Genomic DNA, 20,618 nt, shown 5'->3' on the forward strand with positions numbered 1-20,618 from the left:
GCGACGGGCTGGGAGCTGGTTGCGCCAGGAGCCGCGGCCCTTTCCCCGCTTTGTTCGCCGGAGGCGCCGCGGGGGTGCCCTGGCCGGCCCGGGAGCGCGGGCTGTAGCGGGGCCGGGCTCCAGGCGGGAGGGCGCAGGGAGCTTGGCCGGGGCTGGGGACATGAACACGCGGGGTCGCCCTGTAGAGCGGGGCGCCAAGAGGAGGCTCGGGACGGTAGCGCCCTCCGGGGCGATCAGACAGGCCGGGGAAGGAGGAAAGCGACCCCGGCCCGCGCTGCGCTAGAGGCGGGTCTCCAGGTAGCTGGGGCTGGGGGCGGCCCGGGAAAGGCTAGTGGCTGCTCCCCACTTGATGTAGTGTTGGCGGCGCGGGGAGCAGCCCAGTCCGAGCGCCCAGGGAGGCGCTGTACGGCAGGCAGGAGCCCCCGGCGCTGGGGGTGGGCCAGGCGGACCCTCTGCCCTCCCCACGCTGGGTCTGTGCTCTGGGGGAGCGGGGAAGAGAGTCGTCACCCTTCAGAAGCGGTGCGCGGCTTCCCATCCCCCTCGGCTGGCTGTGGCAGCCCGTAGCCAGGACCCCCTGTAGGCTGGCCTCAGGCCGCCCCTCCACTCATGTCTGTCCCTGGTTCAGCTCGCCCGCATAGGAGAGCTGTGCCAGGGGCTCTGCAGAGCGGGGTGGGCTGGCCGGAGGGCTAGGGACACTGAGGTTGGCTAAGGTTTCCTGGGGTTGAGTAGCTGGCACCGGACTACGCTTCACCCTGTTAACAGGGCAAAAAAATTCAAAACCCAGAGTGTTTTCTCCTTTCGGAGCCTTTGCGGGAAGAAAGGAGCAGGAGGTGGGGTGGGTGCCTTGAAGATCCAGGTCTGAGCTCCTGTCAAGGCCAGAATTTGGATGAGCGATAGATTTTAAAACAAGCTGCGCTGGGAGCAGTGTGTGTCTGGCACGGGAGGAGGAAGAGCTAAAAGAGACGAACCCCTCCCTCCTCTCCGTCCTCTGCGAGCCATTGCAAGGCATGGAGATGGTTACCAATGGCTGTGTCTCATGCAGTCTGCTGTCTAGCTCCCTGGGGCTTGAACAGTTTACCAGAGGCAAGGGGGGAAGAGCACAGGAGTGGATGCAGAAGGCCACGGTGGGGTGGCTCCCTGCCACCCATGCCTAGGAATGAGGAACTCATCTCTGGTTGTTGCTTGGGGGCTTTGTCCTTTGACGAGCGCCTCTGGCTAGTCAGTGTTTGAAGCTGAGCTGCTTTAGCTGCTGAAGTGGAGAAGGGACTCTCTCTCTCTCTTTTCCTCCTCTAGATTTTAGCTGCTTGGAGGGAACAGGGGTCTCTGTTACTCACCCTATTCTCCGTTATTGTGGGTCCTCCTCTCCATCCCTATTCTCCGTTATTGTGGGTCCTCCTCTCCATCCCTATTCTCCGTTATTGTGGGTCCTCCTCTCCATCCCTATTCTCCGTTATTGTGGGTCCTCCTCTCCATGTGCCTAACTTTTGATTCTGAAAAAGATGTGGGGTTGAGGTGGATAATCAGCTGAATGTGAGTTCCCAGTGTGATGCTGTGGCTAAAAGGCCTATTGTGATCCTTGGATGCATAAACAGGGAAATCTCAATTAGGAGCAGGGAGGTTATTGCATCCCTGTATTTGGCACTGGTGCACCCGCTGCTGGAACTGTGGCCACTTCTGGTGCCCACAATTCCAGTTAAATTAGATAAGGGTCAGAGATTAGAAAAGGATTAGAGAACCTGCCTTATAGTGAGAGATGCAAGGAGCTCAATCAAGGTACCTTAACAAAGAAGGGGGGGGGGAGCTGATCACAGTCTACAGGTACTTACGTGGGGCACAACTATTTAATAAGGGGCTTTTCAGTTTCTCAGAGGAAGGTCTAACACAGGGGTCGGCAACCTTTCAGAAATGGTGTGCCAAGTCTTCATTTATTCAATCTAATTTAAGGTTTCGCATGCCAGTAATACATTTAAATTTTTTTAGAAGGTCTCTTTCTATAATATATAACTAAACTACTGTTGTATGTAAAGTAAATAAGGTTTTTAAAATGTTTAAGAAGCTTCATTTAAAATTAAATTAAAATGCAGAGCGACTCCGCCCCCCCCCCCCCCCCCCCCCCCGACCAGTGGCCAGGACCTGGGCAGTGTCGATGCCACTGAAAATCAGCTCGCATGCCGCTTTCGGCATGTGTGCCATAGGTTGCCTACCCCTGGTCTAACACGATCATAAGTTGTTACGGTCTGTAAGTTGAGCTTAGAGAAATCCAGACTGGAAATAAAGCGTTTTTTTGTAACAGTGAAAGTGATTAACCAGTGGAACAATGTTGTGGTGGATTCTCCATCCCTGACAAGTTTTAAATCAAGACTGGGTGTTTTCCTAAGAGATTTGCTCTAGGGATTATGACGAGGAATTCTCTGGCTTGTCTTACACACAGACATGATGATCAGTGGTCCCTTCAGGCCTTCAAATTGACGAACTCCATTACGCCTTACCCTGAGGCAGCTGGTTGGGTAACATTGATCATCCTAGGTGGCTGTGAACAGCAGCAGTGAAACTGACCAACATCTTGTTAACATCACTGCAAATGTGGCAAAGCCAGGAGGTGCTGCAGAAGCAATGGGGCTGTCTGCAGGCTCAGGGAGATAGCACTGCATCCGGTTCTGCTCAGCTCAGCTCACATGTGGAATGGGACTTTGGCTATCAGACAGGCCAGCAGCTTTATTTTTTTTAAAGGAAAGTTTAGATTTAGGAATCTGGTCCCGTGATTCCTTGACATTAGTTCCATGCGGATTGTAATGAGAGGCTGCCTCTGAGCAGAGTGGAAACTTACATAAAGAGTGCTGAAAGGGAGGTTAAATAAACCCCGAATGCTGCTCCTGGAGCGGTGGACACATGACTCTGTTTATTCCCCATTCAGGGCTGGGCTAGCTTTCCCCCCTTGCAGTGAAAATAGCCAAACCTGCTAATAACCGTTCCAGCTGGCTAACACTTGAGCTTTCTTTATTACTATTTAAAAATGCATAAGGCTGTAGTGCAGGTCAGGCTGTTTAAGTGCAGCGCCCCGGGGGTGTGAAAGGGAGCAGGGTGGATAGGTCCACCCTGTGGCTGTGCTGTCTAGAATGCATGTGTCTGGGCTGCTGGATCTGAGGAAGATGCAGGCACGCAGGAGGGGGAGTTGAGAGCAAAGGGACAGAAGAGGCTACAGGGGTTGATCTGGAAGTTGGGGTGGAAAATGCCCCAGCGTGGATGACGAGCTCCCTAAGTGCCTCCTAAGCTGGGTTGGCGGTGGCAGGAAGCTGAATGTGGACAAGCATCTGAAAAGTGAAATCCCCAAGGAGGGCAGGTGACTGGTCTGGGCTAGAGGGTGTGACAGGGGAATGGCACAAAGCTGAAAAAAGGGAACAATTTGGCTGGGTCTCAGGAAAACATTCCTACCCGTGAGATCTGTTAGGCTGTGGCCTGGCCTCTCCCCAGGGGTTACGCCTTCCTCTTGCCCCAGGTTGAAGCTAACAGCGTGGTTCCCCTGGCCTGTGTGTGAGGTAGAGAAGGAGCTTGCCCCCACCCTTGATGGCTGCCCAAGGTGGTGGTGCCAGGGGGCAGTCTGGCAGGATTTTGGCACACACTGGAATGCCTGGGACCCGTGAGCAGGGCTGGGGTTGGGAAGGAGGCTGTAGTGGTTCTGAATATCAAACCATTCTAGTTCACAGTGGGCTGCACTGAGCCATGTTCTCACTGCTCTTTCCCTCATCCTTGCGGGAGCTGTCCTAATGAGACAAGACAACGTTCAGCCAGCCACATCATCTGCCTGCCCCGCAGCTCCGAGGAAGGGCAAGAGCTTCCATCGTGCACTTAGCTGGGGAAGCATCCCCTCAGATGGGGAAGCGTCCCCTGGTGCGCCTCTGGGAGCTGAAGTGGGGCAAGAAACATCCCTGCTGACCATGGTGCGGCCCCTCCAAGCCAGCTGCTGGGCTATGTTAACAGTGCATTACCCGCAGGCCATGTTGAACTCCTCTGGGTGGCACAGCATTCCTGCAAGCATGGATGGGCCCCCGGGCTCCAGGCAGCTGCTGCCTGTTCTCCAGCAGCCCTGGCCCTTGCATCTCGCTGGCCATGTTCGCTGCCCTGGGTGTGACAGCAACTGTTCTTGCCAGCGGCCTTGCAAAGGAGTCTTTCTCAGATGGGGTCCCCTACGGCTAACAACTGGACTGAGTGCGAAGTTCAGCTTTGACTGGAAGTGGACTGTAAAATTAATGTAGTGTGAGGCCCAGGGGTGAGCTCTCTGGCTCGGGATTCTGCTGGGTTTTCATCCTGTGTGCCAGCTCCCCAGACCTGGGCTTCCAGTGTTTGACCACTGAGAAGATCCGAGCTCTGAGCCCTGATCCACGGAGTGCAGGACCATGGGCCCTTTCTTCAGAGCCTCACTGACGAGGAATTGGCCTGCCCTGTGGTTCTCCCATGTCTGTATTGCAGGCCCAAGGGTTGCTAGCCAGAGCCCTGGCAGGTACAGGCAGCATGGGGCTTGGGTTCCCAAGGGGCTCGTCGTCCTGTGAGGCTCCCAGAACTTGAAGGGGTCCTGTGGGCAGGGCTGGGAGCAAATCACATGGGTGCCTGCAGGTTGTGCGGAGCCATGTGCTTGGTGTAGGACTCTGGGTTTCTGGGTGCCTTGCAGCAGCCAGGAAGCGTGGGAGTTTCTTAGGGTCCTTCCAAAGCCAGGCCGTTCTTCTCCGCCTGGCACCTATGGGGTCTGAAATGTTTGCAGGAGCCCAGCTCCTGCTCTCCCCTTGGCTGTGCTGAGCAGCGGGGCATTGCCCTCGCTCTCTGAGTTCCCAAGGCAGGGGGCAGTGGGAACACAGGCGTGACTGGCTAAGTAGTGAGGGCCAGAGCAGCTCCTCAGAGCCCCTGCAGATGCTGGTAGTGATGTAGTGGGAGGAGGCTGCTCATGTTCGCACGGGGGTGATCCAGGGCTCCTGGGCCAGTATGCTGCTGCTGAACCCCTGCTCCTGGTGTGACGGAGATTGCTGGTCCCCCCAGCTCTGTGGCCCTCTCCCCTGGCAGTGTGGCTGTGGCCTGTAACCCAGCTGCGGACTCCCCAGCTGTGCGAGGTTAACCAGAGCCAGTGTGATATCCCCCTACGCTGGCTGGGTGAGCGATCAGCATTGGCTGCCAGAGGAGCCTCTCCCAGCTGCCTCTGGCTCCGGTTACACTTTCCCTCTGTCTTGCTGGTAATGAGAGCTAGAGGCCTCCAGGGAGGAAGGAAGTTTGCAGGCCGAGGTGTGTGTGTGTGATCTCGGCATGCAGGCAGCCCAGGGCTGAATTCAGCACCCACCCTGCCACAGGCTTAGCCTGGCCGCACTCTGGAGAGTGGGACCCATCTCCTCCCTTGGGAAGCTGTTGCCTCGCTCAGAGGGGCTGCTCTGAGCTCAGGTGGGGTGTGTTGCCCTGGGGTCTCCTGACTGCCAGAGCAGGATGCATCCTCTGCATCTCCCCTGAGCCCTGCTGTGGGATGAACTAGCAGCTGCGGTGGGCTGGCAGTTGGCCCTGTGGGAGCAGGCAGGGCTCTGGGCTGATGTGCTGGCAGCACGTCCTGCACAGATGCTGCTCCCTCTAGAATAGTTGCTGGAGAAGAACCCCGGGCATGTCGGCTGCTTGTGCTGATCATCTCAGCTGGCAATTGTCTCCTTCCCAGCCCACCCCAGTTAGAAGCAGGGCCCTTGAGTACAGTCCCAGGGGTCTCTCAACTCCAGCATGCTCACATCTGTCGCTGTCTGTCTAGGCTGTGTCCTGGCCCTGTGACTCCACACAGATACAGCTCTGCTGGTGCTCCTCAGTCCCGACCTGCAGCCCCTGCTATCCCAGCCTTGGGCTTCCCCCCCAGCTCTGCTGGTGCCCCTCAGTCCTGACCCACAGCCTCTGCTATCCCAGCCTTGGGCTCCCCACATACACAACTCTGCTGGTGCCCCTCAATCCTGACATTCAGCCTCCCAGGCGTTTCCTGTGCACAGGCTGCCGTTCATTTCAAACTGTTTGTCTTTGTGCTGTGGCCAAATCTCATTATTATTTCTGACCTGGGAGCAGCACTTGAGCGGGAGATGGAAGGTCAGTGCAGGAAACCTCTGCCCTACCTAGAGCCTGGTTGTTCTTGCTGCGTGTGGCTTACTGCTGGTGAACAAAGGGCGCTTGTTACGGCACTGTGTATTCAGGGGAGAATTCCCTGCAGACACCCTGGCGCTCTCTTCCCCCTCCCCCCCCACCCCCCCGCTAGCCCAGGCTGTGAGGAGCTGTGGGGTGGCACTGGCCTGGCTCCTTCTGCTCTGTGAGAGCACTGGACAGGGGTGATGCCTCTTCGCACTGCTCTGGAGGAGGAACTCCCCAGTGTTCCTAACGCACTCCAGTGCAGGGAGCTATGTGACCCTCTGGTACAGAGAACTGGCATGTGACCATAGGTACTTCAGCAACAGCCCTAGGTGGGTTGGGGGGGATGGGAAGCAGTGGGAAGTGGTGGGGTCTATTCATGCTGCATTTGTCCAGCAGCAGGGGTACTGTCTATAGCCTGTCACTGCAGTATCTGAGCACCTGGCAACTACTAATGAGTCCCCACAACACCACTGTGCATGATCCCCTTGTTCCAGGTGGAAAACTGAGGCACAGAGTGGCAAAGTGACCTCTCAGGAAGTCTGTGTGGCTGAGCCAGGGACTGAACTCAGATCCCTTGAGGCCCAGCCCTGAGATGGGCCGTTCTCTGATCGGAGATACTCTCTTCATTCTAAAAGGGGCCGTGCTGGACGGTGCAAATCCCAGGCTCAGGGTCAGCACCTTCCATCCCAATGTCAGGGCTGTGTCTGTCTGTCTTCTGGGCCCTGCTTGCCTGGCACAGGACCCCCATTATTAAATGAGCCCCCTGAGAAGAGCCAAAGGTGGCTTGTGAGCGGCCCATGGCTAGTGTAACCCCAGGTGCTTTGCGCCATCAGTGCAGGCTGTCCTGTCCGTAGGAGCCTTGGGCAGCTCTGCTGGGCCGGCTGGGGGCTTAGCCCTCTCCCAGACCTGTCCCTTGCCCAGCATTCAGCCCTGGTGCGGGGCTGCTGGCCCTCGTCATGTCTGCGAGGAAGTGCCGCCCTGTGGGCTGAAAAGATCTGGTTCCTTTGCGGCTCTCTGCTGGTGCGGGGCCCTCCAGAGCAGCTCAGGGCTTTGCTGGAACTGCTGCCTCCTGGCAGCTCCCTGGGCAGAGTCGGCCCTCACTCCCTGCAGCGGGGCTGGAGCTGGGCATAGATCCTAACTGGCTCCACTGTGTCCTGTGCTGCGTGCCCAGCGCTGTCCCACTTCTGCCCAGCCTTGGCTCTTTGCACCCCTGTTGGCAGAGGGTTGGTCCTGGAGGTGCTGGCACACAGGGGTCTGTGCTGGGGAGCATTGAGTGGCTGCAATGGTGCTGGGCTCATGCCATTTCTGCCTGTGCCGCCTCCCCTGGTGCTGGGGTCTTGGGAGGGATGGGGAGGTCAAGCTGAAGGCCAGAGCTGTGCTGGCTGGGAGCGATTGCACCTGCTGACAGTGACGAAAGGAACAGGGGAGGGGCGTCTGGGGGGCTGTCAGCCTGTGCCAGGGGCGATGGATGGCCCCATCCAGCGTAGCCAGACGTGCCTGGCAGTTCTGGCTAGGGGTCTCCATTTCCAGTAACGCTATTCTCCGCTGTTTAGCTGCTGTTCTCCAGATGTGTGGGAAGCCAGCAGGAGCAGGCCTGGGGCACGGCTGTGCTGAGGAGTAGGTGAGACTGGATCTGCTCGGGAGGTCTGGGGCCAAGGTCTCCTGGAGCTGGGTGCTCAGAGCTGTGTCTGGCACATGCAGCCCTTTCCACTCAAACTCATTGGCAGCTCTGTGGGGAGGCCCAGCGCCAGGGTGAGGGGCCATTGGCAGCACCTGCTCCCCTGACTGCCTGGCAATGCCCTGGCTCTCTGGCCCCTGGGTGAGGTGGGTGAGGATGGGGCCGGGAGCTCCCGCTTCACCCGGGCTCTGGGGGCTGGAGCTGGCTGGTGCTTGGCCAGGAGACCTGTCTGGGAGCCCACAGTGGTGCAGAGAGGGGCGCCCCATCCCAGGGCAGTGGTGGGGGCGCTGTGCTGAGCCATGTTTTGGGTGAGCTGTGAAGCTGATTCTAGGGGTCGGTATGAAAGATCTTGCGGCTCGGGGGGAGAGGGTTGAGTTCCAGTAGGGAGGCCCAGGTGTGCGCTGTGTCCTCAGATTGCCCCTAGTAACAGCACATCCCGGACGCTCCTCATGCAGTTGTGCAGCGCTGCTGCGGGGGGGCTGAGCTGAAGAGGGAGGAGTTCTGGGTGCATGTGGGGGGGGGGAGGGAGGGCTTGTGCACTGGGACCATGTTGCAGATGGGTGGGGAGTGTGTCTGTCTGCATGCTATCGGGGGGGGGGGGGCGCCCTGTCAGTGGACAGGACTCTGGGCAGAGGTTTATCTCCAAGGCCCCCTGTCCCTGCCCAGCCGAGCTGGTAGCCGAGTGGGGCTGATGGTTGTGGGCAGCCCAGAGAAATGGCAGGCACTGTGGGAGGGGCCCTGGGGAGGGAGGGGGCAGAGAGTGGTTCTTGCCTTGAGCTTGCGCAGTGGCACTGAACTGCCCATGCAGGCTGGGGAGCTGGGTGCTCAGGGCTCGGTGTTGCTGGCTCGACCCTCAAACTGCCTGGGGGGCGGGGCTTGGCTGGAGGGTTTGGGCCCCTGTATTGCAGGATGAGCATGTGTGACGAACTGGGACTGTTCTTGCTGTGGGCTTTGAATGCTGACAGGGGAGTGTGGCTAGGATAGTCTGCATTGGGGGATGGGAGATTGACCGAGGGAGAATACCTGAGCATGTAACATGAGAACCCAGGAAGGGGTTAGAGGCCAGGTGACACCTTTGCCCCTGGAAACTGAACAAAGGCTGTGGAAGGGGTCGCTGAGGGGGAGTTTCAGGAGCTGGCTGGTGAGGTGGCTGGGAGGCAGACAGGGCTCTGACCTCCCAAAGGGGCTGGGGCGCCCTGGGACCCCAAGATGGACCTAACTGAGGGGGGTCCTGTTCTCTGTGCCTGCAAGACCTGTCTTGGACTGTATTCCTGTCGTCTAAATAAACCTGCTTTACTGGCTGGCTGAGAGTCATGGTGAATTGCAGGAAGCCGGGGGTGCAGGGCCCTGATTCCCCCAATACTCTGTGACAGCATGTTAGCCACCTGCTCCCACCACTATGGTCAGCAGTGAAACAGTTAATGTCGATACTGAAAGGTCCTGCTGCCAGGGAAGTCAATGGGACTTTGCTGTTGACTGCTGGAGGAGCAGGCTCTGCTCTTTAAAGTGACATTATTCGGCTTCAGTATCAACACGTCTGTGAGTTGTTTCGGGGTATTGGCAGGTGTCCCTGCTGTGGTCATGCTTGTGCTGTGTTCAGAAGGGTTTCTTTGCAGCCGTGAGGGCAGGCCTGGGACAGAGGCTGAGGGGTGGGGGATGTCTCTCCCTGGCCTGGGGCGGCCGGGGGAGCAGACCTGCATTGGAAAGCCTCTTCCCTTCAGTACTGAGGTCATTAGTGGCATAGGCAGAACAAGCCCCTGTTTGTGCCAGAATTGGCCCCTGCAGCAGGGGTGCCAGCCCCCGAGCCTCACCTAGCACACACAGCCCTCATGAAACCTGCCAGACAAAAGGGTGGCCCTGTCTGAGCCCTGGGACTGGGCTCTCCAGCCAGCTGGAACAGCCAATGACTCAGTCCCATTAGCTCCCAGCTGCCCTCCCTGCCCATCTGAGCACAAATAACCTTCAGCTCCAGCTGGCGGAATCCTGGTATTTCTCTCTGATGGGTCTGTGTCCTTGGGGGCGGGTGCAGGGCCAGTTGCCTGCCTATTTCTGCTCCTCCCTGGTCTCACACATCCAGGCAGAGTTCCTCTGGGCGGCGTCTGCTGGCTCCCTAGACAGCTTTGAGGAGCAGTGGGCACTGTCCGGGGTTTTCTGCCTGCCCACCAGATTCCAATAAGGTCTGCCCTGGCTCTCCCAGCTGGTGACAACCTCCCTGCTGCCCTAGTTAGGAAAATGTCGGGCAGGCACCAGGGCTCCTTTCTTCCCACCTGCCCCTTCCCATTGACTACCTGCCCCCCATGAGCACGGTGCACCTGGCAGGAAGGGGGGATCTCCCCATATGTGCGCACACATCGACACTCTGCAGGCAGACTAGGAAATAAAGTAGGTCTTATCCAAACGGTGGCCATTGCCCTCCCCTTGCAGCTGGGCGCTGGGTGACGTTGCTTATCAGAACAGGTGTAACACAGGGACGGTCCTGTATCTACTGTACCTGACTGTGCCTCCCTTTGAACATGAGATCCACACAGCCCCAGTCCAGGTAGGAGTGCAGCACTGCTGAAATGCAGCCACCTCTGGGGTGGAGGGCAGCAGCCAGCCAGGCGCAGCAGCCAGGAGAGGGGAAAATACTGCCTGGGTAGATGACTGAGGGGTTTTAGGTCATTGTCTCCCAAGGGGCCAGCAGCCCTACCTAGGGGAATGTCTGTTGGCTCCCACCCCCTGTCTGTGGCCCTCTGTCCCTGGGATGCTGGTTGGCCACATGTGACGCCTGCTCCTCTGCTGCTGTAGCCCTTGGGTGGGGGCATTTGATGCAGCAATCCTGGGGAGCCGTAAAGCGAGAGCTCCCCCTCCTCCCACCCCACATGTGAGAGAGCAGGGGCCTTGGCTCTGCCAGCCGGGCCCCATCCTGGAGCTAGGACTGGCTATGTTCCCAACAGGGGAGCTGCCAAATGCTCTGGCTGCTCCTGGGTGGGCTCTGTCCCCCTGCTTCTGAGCACAGCTGGCTTCAGGGACAGTGGCAGGGCCGGTAAAGCAGCATGGCCTCCACCTAGTAACCCTTGCCGCTTCGTCAGCTGTGCAGAGAAATGTGACTGTGGCTTAGCCCCTTGGAAGGGGCTGGCTGCCTTAGACCCCTCGCTCCCTGGAAAGCTAGGCACACTGGTGAGCTGAACTGCAGTACTAGGCAAACTGGGTGAAACGATAGCAAAGAGCAGAATGATCAGACACAGAGATGAACACAGTTTGTTGGGGAAGAATCAGCCTGGTTTTTGTAAAGGGAAATCATGCCTCGCCAATCTGCTAGAATTCTTTGAGGGGGTCAATACACATGTGGACAAGGGAGATACAGTGGATATAGTGTACTTGGACTTTCAGGAAGCCTTTGACAAGGTCCCCCGTCAAAGGCTCTTACACAAAGTAAGCTGTCATGGGATAAGAGGGAAGGTTCCCTCATGAATCAGTAACTGGTTAAAAGACAAGAAACAAAGGGTAGGAATAAATTCAATTTTCAGAATGGAGAGAGGTAAATAGTGGTGTGTCCCCCGGCTCTGTACTGGGACCAGTCCTATTCAACATATTCATAAATGATCTGGAAAAAGGGGTAAATAGGTGACAAAGTTTACAGACAATACAAAATTACTCAAGTTAGTTAAGTCCAAAGCAGACTGAAGAGCTACAAAGGGGTCTCACAAAACTGGGCTGCAAAATGGCAGATGAAATTCAATGTTGATAAATGCAAAGTAAATGCACACTGGAAAACATAATCCCAACTAAAACGTACAAAATTACGGGGTCTATATTAGCTGTTACCACTCAAGAGAGAGATCTTGGCATCATTGTGGATAGTTCTCTGAAAACATCCATTCAATAGGCAATGACAGTCGAAAAAGCAAACAGAAGGTTGGGAATCATTAGGAAAGGGATAGATAATGAGACAGAAAATATTATATTGCCTCTATATCAATCCATGATACGCCCACATCTTGAATACTGTGTGCAGATCTGGTCCCCCCCATCTCAAAAAAGATGTATTGGAATTGGAAAAGATTCAGAAAAGGGGCAATTAAAATGATCAGGGACATGGAACAGTTTCCGTATGAGGAGAGATTAGAAAGATTGGGGTTGTTTGGCTTGGAAAAGAAACAACTAAGGGGGGATATGATAGAGGTCTATAAAATATGCCTGGTGTGGGGAAAGTGAATAAGGAAGTGTGTTTACCCCTTCTCATAACACAAGAACTAGGGGTCACCCAATGAAATTAATAGGCAGTAGGTTTAAAACAAACATAAGGAATTACTTCTTCACACAATGCACAGTTAACCTGTGGAACTCGTTGCCAGGAGATGATGTGAAGGCGAAAACTATAACCGGGTTCAAAAAAGACTTAGAGAAGTTCCTGGAGAATAGATCCATCGCCGGCTATTGGCCAATATGGTGAGGGATGCAACCCCATGCTCTGGGTGTCTCTAAGCCTCTGACTGCCAGATGCTGGGAGTGGGCGACAGGGAATGGATCATTTGATAAATTGCCCTGTTCTGTTCACTCCCTCTGAAGCACTTGGCAGCAGCCACTGTTGGAAAACAGGACACTGGGATGGATGGACCACTGGTGTGACCCAGTTGGCCATTGTTATGTCCTGCCATCTCCCCATGTATTTAGGATTCAGCCTTTACCGCTGTAGAAATCCGCAGCACAGGCCCCCCCCCCCATTGCCCACCCGCCATTCCTACTGCTGGGTGCTCTGTGGCTCCTGCCACCTTGCGTCTCTGCTTCAGCAGAGGGCGTGTGTCTCAGTGCTAGAACTGGTGGGTCCGGAAGAGCTGGGTTCTGTTCCTGTCTCTGACTGGTTGTGGAAGCTCAGGCAAATTGCATTCCCAATCTGGGCCTCAGTTTCCCCATCTGTACAATGTGGGGGGATGATACCCAGCTGCCTGGTGGGGTAAGGGCTCTGGAGGCTAACCTGAATGAGTGATGGGAGGCACTGGGGAGGGACAGAATTGACTGCCTCTAGTCCCACAGAGATCTCAGCTGCATGTCTCCCCTCCCGACTCTTCTGGATTGTGTATGGCATTTGGGACTGTGCTTTGCAGGAGAGGGACTCTCTGGAATGAAGCCAGCCCCACCGTACAGCACTGCAGGCCACTAGCTTGCTCTCTGTTCGGGGTCCCATGGGTGGGACTGGCTCTGGAGTCGGGTCTCACTTTCCCTAGGGACTTGCTCAGGGGCTCCAACACAACCGAGCTGGGCTGCCGATGGCATGGCTAGTTGTCAGGGGCCGGGAGGGGTGCTGGCTGGGGCGCACCCTGGGCAGTGTGTGGGTTCTGTGGTGGGTACTGGTGGATGACTCAGCTCCCAACCTCTGGAGATCTGTGTGCCGAAGCTGTCCCCTCCTGCTCCCCCCATGGGATCATGTCCTCTGGGAGAGTGTGAGCTCCTGTAGCCCCTCTGCCAGGCTCTGCAGCCAGCACCGCGGGGGTTCGAAGTGCAGAGGTCTTGCTAGATAGCCCTAGCTGTGCTCTCGGTGTGGCTGACTGGAGGCAGCGCCCCCACAAAGAATGCTGATCAGTTCAGCCACGCTATCCCATGGGGTGCAGTGGGATCCGTGGGGAGCTGCATCTGCTCGGCTGGGTTAGCTGATAGGGCTGAGATTCTCGCTCACTCAGAGGACGTGGCAGATTCTGAGTGAGCTTGTGGACGTGGAGGGCGGGAGCGCTTCCCAGGCATGGCCGGGGATTGTAGGGGCCTGGAAGTGGGGCAGAGGCCAGCCCAGAGCCGGAGATGCTGGGAAGTTGCTCTTTCCCGGAATTGCAAGTAAACTGGGATCTGCTGTGCTGAAATGGGCAGGCAGCAGTGCCGAGGGCAGGGTGACCAGTGAGCTTGGGGAACAAGCCAGCCAGAGCCACCTGGGGAGCTAGTGAAATGCCAGGGGCTGTGGGAGTCTCTGGCCACTGGGATCCAGGGCCAGATTGGGCCCGCTTGGAGGATTGTGCTCCACTCCCCTCACTTGGCTTCTGGCTTATAGCCCCCTGCACCCTCTGCTCAAGTCAGGGAGAAGCTGGGGGCAGGAAGTGTGTGGCACTGGCTGTCTGGACTGGAAGGAGCAGCTCTGAGCTGAGTGGCCATGGGGCAGGGGGTGGGGACTCGGGATAAACGCTTAGCCCAGCGCTGGGCTGGTCAGAAGAAATCCTTAGATGGGCATTTCTGAAACGACCTGTCGGGGCCTGTGAATGCAGGGGCTGTACCTGGGCTCTTGGCAAAGGGGATGTGGCATGCGCAGATAGCAGTGACCTGCCTGCACAGTTGCTCAAGCCAGAGGGGGTCCTCTGTACCGAAGGATCCCTGGCCACTGTAATTCTCCGCCCAGTACAGAGAATTACCTTGTCCATCACTGAAATGCAACCACCTCTGGGCTGGAAGGTGGCAGCTGTTTAATAGCCCACAGCAATGCTGCACAGCAGTTTGACAGGAAGTGAATGATCCAGGGGGACTGGACCAACCCAAGTTGGAGTCTGGTCAAGACAACAGCTTTGGGGGTGCAAAGCACCTGCGGCTGTTTCTTAAAAGTCCCTGTGCGCTCAGGGACTCCCCCCTGTGCTGTCCAGGAAGGCAGTGCGTCTGGCCCAGCGCCCTCGTGCTGCGAAGTGAAGAGTGCTCCCTGCTGCGTTTCTGGCCCCCGCCAGGCTGGCTGTGAAGTGACTGGGGCTCCCCACTCCCCTGGAGAGCGAGCCCTTTTTGCTGACTCTCTCTCTGCACCCCCTGCACCCCCATCCAGCTGTGGCTGGGAGTCTGGGGCTGGCTGGCGAGGGGGGGGCGGGGGGAGTGCAGAGTGGCAGGAGATCAGCTCTTAAACCCACCCTAATTAAGACAAAGCCACTTTCTCCTCCCAGTTCCCGGCTGGGAAGGTTGCTAGGCCTGGCTGTAATTGAATTACACAGTTCCCAGGTCACCAGAGGAGACCCTAGTGATGACGTCAGCGCAGTGTCTAGACTCGCCTTGTTCACTGTGTCCCGCTACGACTGCCACTGGCTGTGCTTGGCCAGAGCCAGGCCTGGGCCAGTCACTCCCCCAGCCACCTCCCTTTGTCCCGAGGCCATGGGGTAGGGGCTTCTGGCTCAGGAGCTGTAACCACAGAGATCTGGGGCCTGTTGAGGACCCAGTGAGCCATTCCGTCCCCAGAGCCTGTTGGATGGTCATGTTGGTTCTGCTCTAGCAGGAGGGGCATGGCCTGGTTGTGTGTTTGCCAGTGGTATACGGCAGATGGGGGAGTGCAGGGGAGCCTCTGCTGATGCCCCCCGAGGCCAACGTGTGACAGGTGGCCTGAGTTGTGTCTGCTGAGAGCAAGCCCTGCACAACGGAGGAGGATGTGAGACGGTGACTGAGCTGCCGTGTGGAGTGCGCAGGGCTGTGGCATAGGTCGTAGGGCCCCAGGTCCTGGCATGGCTCGGTTCGGAGTGGGACATGGACCGTGTGGTGCAGCTGGGACACCAGGCAGGGTTTCCGGTGAGAGGCAGGGGCGTGAGGGGTGCCGGCTGCAGCCCCCTCCAGGCTGGGGGAGGTGTATGAGCAGGCACCAATGTGACCACCAGGGGGCAGCACAGGTAGCCTAGCTGGGGGTGGTGGATGAGCTGGGATGGTCTGACTTCAGGGACACCAGCTCGTGGTGCCTAGGGTGAGGCTGGTCTGCAGGGCTGGGCCACAGTAGGAGGGCCAGTTCCCCCAGCAATGGGAGAACTGAGTGGAGCTGATCTCTGGGGTCAGGTGGATGTTGGTGGGGCTCCCACACCTGTGAGCACAGCAGGTGTGGGGGATGGACTGCTTCAGTCCTGCCTGTTTTGAGGGGGTCCAGTGACCTCTGGCCAGTGCCTGACCCCCACCAGGATCCAGAGAGACAAGGCCGGCATGTGAGTGGCACCTTGGCAGAGTTGGCTGGCTCCCTGCATGCAGCAAACAAACCACAGAGCAGCCCCCTCCGCTGCTCCGTCTTCACTCGAGTGCTCAGGGCCGAGCCAGGGGGGCCCTGCCCACGGGCATTGGGAGCTGCCCTTGGAGTGGTGCTAGGTGACCAGCCAGCTGCAGGTCCCAGGCGCCCCTTGGCTCTGCCCCCTGCAGTTGCAGTGTGTGTGGTGGGGGTGAGGGCACTCGCCAGTAGCCGAGGCCCTGAGAAGCTGGGGAGCTCCGGTAGGAGCTCCAGCAGCTGCTCTCTCAGCCCCCTTGGCTGCCCTGTGTGAAGCACCATTTACAAGCCCACGCAAGATCTGCGAGTGCTGGTGCTGCCGCACATGCCTGTGCTCCATCCCCGGGGGACTGTCTCCAGTCGCCATGGGCCCTTAGGTGTTGGCCCTGCACCCTGCTGTGCCCAGGGAACCTGTTGCCCACCAGGCTCAGTTGGGGATGGGCCTGGTAGTACCAGGGCCGGCTCCAGGGTTTTGGCCACCCCAAGCAGCCCAAAAAAAAAAAAAAAAAAAAAGCTGCGATCGCGATCTGCGGTGGCAATTCGGCGGGAGGTCCTTTGCTCGGAGCTGGAGTGAGGGACCGTCCGCCGAATAGCTGGACGTGCCGCCCCTCTCCGGAGTGGCTGCCCCAAGCACCTGCTTGCCAGGCTGGTGCCTGGAGCCGGCTCTGGGTAGCACTGAGGTGTGTTCCCGAGAACGGGGCAGAGCTGGGGAGGGGCAGGAGGTCAGCTGGCTGGCCTGATAGGGAGGCAGGAAAAGAACCCAGGAGTCCTGAGTCTGTGCCCCGGTCTGGCTCTGTGATGACCTGAGTGGGCTCCCTGTTTAGCCAAGCTGAAGGGCAGCTCACACTCTCTGCTCCCAATGTGGACGCTCAGGAGTGGGAGCCGGGGAGCAGAGGCCAAAAGCTGCTCCTGCTGGCCAGTACCCACTTTCCTGGGCAGTGCTCCTTGTGTGGTGAAGGGTGAAATCTGACCCATGGCTCCCAGCGAGTGGCACATGTTCAGGTTCCTGGCTGCAGCTCATGGGTGACTTCGGTCAAGGCCACATGATCTCTGTGCCTCTATTTCCCCATGTGGCACTTGGGGGGATGGGAGACCGGGATCCCTGGGGTAGGGGGAGCTAATGCTCTAACAGCACCAGTAAAGCCCAGTCTGATCAGATCTGCCCCTCCTCATCCCAGGCCCTCCCCTGCCCTTGCTGTGAGTGCCTGGCTGGGGGCTCTTCCTCCGGGCTGCTGCTCCTTGTCCTGCTGCCCTCGGTGCATCCCTGTGGCTGCTGTTTCCTAGTGGTCAGAGCAGAGCATGAGCTGCCTCCGGCCAGGCTGTGTCCCTAACTAGGTCACTAGCCCTCTGATGTTGGGAGTTGCTTTCCCTCACAGTGAGCTGGGGATGCTGCCCCAGAGGGAGAGTGGGGGCTCTGGCAGCCAGTGGGTTGCTGCTGAAAGAGCCCTGGAGGGGGAGCAGCCTCCCGTTGGCACCGAGAGCAAAGGGATGCATGGCTGTTGCCTGCCCGCGCAGTTATAGCAAAGATGGTGCCTGCTTTTCCCACAATGGGGCTCGAGCGTCCATGCTGCTGCTCACGCCAGTGAAGTGTTCAGAGCTGGCCTCTCCCATGGGCAGGGTCCCGCATGGGCCCCCATTCTCTGCAGTGCATGTGCCTCTTGGGGGGCAGCTGCCAGGACAGCAGAGGGGGCCCCAGGCTGTGCTGGGGGCTCCTGTTGGGTGCAATGTCCTGGAACCATCCCCTGTGGGGCCCAGGGGGTGATAGGGAGTCTCTGCTCTCTGCCCACAAACAGAGCTGCACTGCCCATCTCGTGGGAGCAGTCTGCCTATTGGAGAGTGGTTCCCTTGGCACCTCTGGGGCAATGTGGGGCACTGGTCCAATGTCCAGCCTGAAGAGCTTGGCAGTAGGGTGCCGGGCTCTGTCCCCTCTGGAGGTGTCACCATTTACCAGCTCCCCTCGGTGCCTGCTTCACCCTCCGCCCACTCATCCACTGGTCTATGCCAAATAAGCCTTTACAGTCAAGGGTGCTTCATGTTCACTGGCATGGTACTGCCCCAGCTCCTGCTGGCTAACAATCTACCCCTGCTTCTGCTCCCTCCCGCAGTGCCCCTCGCTCCCGACCCGGCAGCCCCTGCTAGCCCAGCCCTGGGCTCCCCCTGCAGGTGTCTGGCTGGTGGATCTTGCCCACATACCCAGGGTCTAACTGATCACCATGTTAGCAGTCGGGAAGGAATTTTTCACTGGGTCAGATTGAGAGAGACCCTGTGGGGTTTTCACTTTCCTCTGCAGCCTGTGGCACGGATCACTTGCAGGTTTAAACTATTGTCAATGGTGGAGTCTCTGTAACTTGAAGTCTTTAAATCATGATTTGAGGACGTCAGTAACTCAGCTAGAGGTTCAGGGTCTATTACAGACTCAGCCAGAGGTTCAGGGTCTATTATAGGAGTGGGTGGGTGAGGTTCTGTGACCTGCAATGTTCAGGAGGTCAGACTAGATAGTCACAATGGTCCCTTCTGGCTTTAAAGTCTGAGCTCTGCCCGTGCCCCTCACTCCCAACCTGCAGCTCCCTGGTAACCCAATCCTGGGTTCCCCACTCCCCCAGCTCTGCCGCTGCCCCTCAATCCCAATCTGCAGCCCCTCTGGCTGTGTTGTTCCTGGCCCCTCTTCTCCAATTTGGGGTCCTATGGAATTGGTGGCATGTCTCTTCCCGCCCTGCCCCTTCCTCCCCCAGTGATTCCAGCCATTCTGGGAGAGTTGGTGGCTGAACTGTATCTGCTGAAGTGGTGCTTAACATTGTCCTTGGGTCTCCCTGTCCCCAGGAGCAGCCCTGTAGGCTGGCGGGGGATGAATGGGAGGCTTGAGCGTGTTCGGTCCCCACCCCTGCCTAGGACAGGCAAGGAAATCTTAGCCCAGCCCAGCCCCATCAGCTCACCTGCCCTTGGGCCTGGCACTGGCCTCGCGCCACCCCCACCCCAAGAGAACAGACACCTCAGACAAACCACCTTCCATGAGCCAAAGTCAGCCCTGACCCCTGTGCCTGCTTGTCTGCCCACGGGCGCATCACCAAGCCCCTCCTGGCCTCCAAGCGTCTGGGGGGAGCTCCCTGGCCTGCAGCCTGAGCAGGGGGGAACATAGAGTAGGTGAGCTGGAGCCCCTCTGGTCCCCCTCCCCCCCAAGCCCTTCTCTCCCCGGAGGGGTTCAGCCCAGGGCAGGCTGGCTGGGGGGAGCTTGTGCTGTTACCATCTTTGGTCTGTGGCTCAGCCGAAGCGGGCACTGCCCGGGGGCAGTGCCTGGGGCCAGCACCCTGGTGCCTCGTGCCATGTGTGCCTGGGATGGCGGTGCTGGCACCCTCTCAGTGGGCCGCACAGAGCCTGGTGCCTTCCGTGATCCGGGGCTGGTGTGCAGCTCCCTCCCCACTCCTCCCCCCAGGCTCTGAGATTCCTCCTGTCTGGGATCTGAAGGATGGGGTGGGAGCTGTACTGGGCTGTCCCCCTCATCTGGACTCTATTTCAGCAACGAATCTGGCACTGGGACCTGGAGCTATATTTATTTTCTTTTCCAGGTCTGCCCTGGTTGGTGTGGATCAGGACTTTGTGCTGAGGCTGTGACTTGCTGCGCTCTGTCAGCGAGCGCTGGGGAGCCCTGGGTGTTCTGGGGCCAGGGGAGCCTGCTGTGTTCCAGGGGCTCCCGGGCTGGGGGAGCCTGCTGGGGGGTTGTGGGGAGCCCGCAGCATGCCACGGGGGTTGGGGGAACCCAGTCTGTTCTGGAAGGCTGTGGGGAGACTGCTGGGCCCCATGGGGAACCCCTGCGCACCTGTGGGGTGCCCCATGGGGAGCTCCTGCATGCCCAGCGGGGGCCCCAGGGGGAGCCTGCTGAGCGCCCGGGGGGGCCCACTGTGTTGCTGGAGGCCGTAGGGCTTGGGGCGCGGACACAGCCAAAGCTGCAGGGGAGGAAGTGACAAGAAACACACCTCGTCTCTGTAGCTCCTGCTGGGCCTTGCTAGCTAAGTAGGGCCACGTCTGGTACCTCCTTGGCTGGGAGTTGCTGTCCCCAGGGATGACAGGTGTGCATGCAGGAGCTGGCATGGGCAGCTCGTAGGGGGTGCGCTCCCCTCTGAGTCAGTTGCCCTGGGCCTCAGTTGGCAGCACCAGGTGAGGATCTGGGGCAGGGTCTCCCTGGGCCCACCTGGCTCTGTGGGGAGCATGTGCTCTATGGGGGTTGCATTGGCCTGTAGCATCCTCAAGCCCCGCATTGGACTCTGCCAAGCTGGGGCCTCACAGCCCATTCCCAGGAGGCGTGGGAACCCAGCTCAGGTTCTTTGCAACTCGTGACAGAGCAGGGCCCGGTAGGTGTCCTGGCCTTCAGTGCAGTGCTGGGGATCACGGGTCAGAGCCTGCAGCAGCCATGCTGTCACTTTGAGGGGGTCAGTGATGTAGGGGTGCAGTAGCGATGGGTGTTGGAATGGTCCCTCGCTGCCCCTTCTGGGAGGGACTCAGGCAAGAGCCCCTGTGGGAGCAGAGTTGGTTTACCCATCTCCATCAGCCGGAGAAGGATCTTCAGCCTCAACCACACCCTGTTTAGGGATGAGCCTAGGCGTGAGCCAGTGGCGGGGAGCCGAGCCTGTCCCTCCCTGGCAGTGCCCATGCATGGGCTGTGGAGGAGCAGGCTGATGTGGGTGCTCTGGCACCAGAACCGGGCATGGGTGGGTCATTCAGAAGCTCCCCACTTACCCCATTTGTGCCATGGCACTGGGGGGGCTGTGGGAAGTCCTGGCCCGTGGGGCGTCCCCACCCCCTATCCTCCTGGATGGAGCACAGTGGGTGGGGGGAAGCGAGTGAGAGCCGAGCTGCTGTTGT

General features: G+C 58.5%; 1 protein-coding gene across 3 annotated transcripts in view; it reads left to right on the forward strand.

The window, feature by feature from the left end:
• Positions 1-20,618, forward strand: part of SHROOM4 (shroom family member 4) — a 62,035-nt gene that overhangs the window by 363 nt on the left and 41,054 nt on the right. The window contains exon 2 of one of the 3 annotated variants that reach the window (XM_054038806.1): positions 7,686-7,753. The exons of the other annotated variants lie outside the window; for them this stretch is intronic. The gene's annotated coding sequence lies outside the window, so the exon portion shown is untranslated. The remainder of the gene's footprint in view (positions 1-7,685; positions 7,754-20,618) is intronic. 3 annotated transcript variants of the gene reach the window in all.

The sequence above is a fragment of the Malaclemys terrapin genome, chromosome 9 (genome assembly GCF_027887155.1).
Source record: "Malaclemys terrapin pileata isolate rMalTer1 chromosome 9, rMalTer1.hap1, whole genome shotgun sequence".
In the NCBI taxonomy this organism is placed as follows: Eukaryota; Metazoa; Chordata; order Testudines; family Emydidae; genus Malaclemys; species Malaclemys terrapin.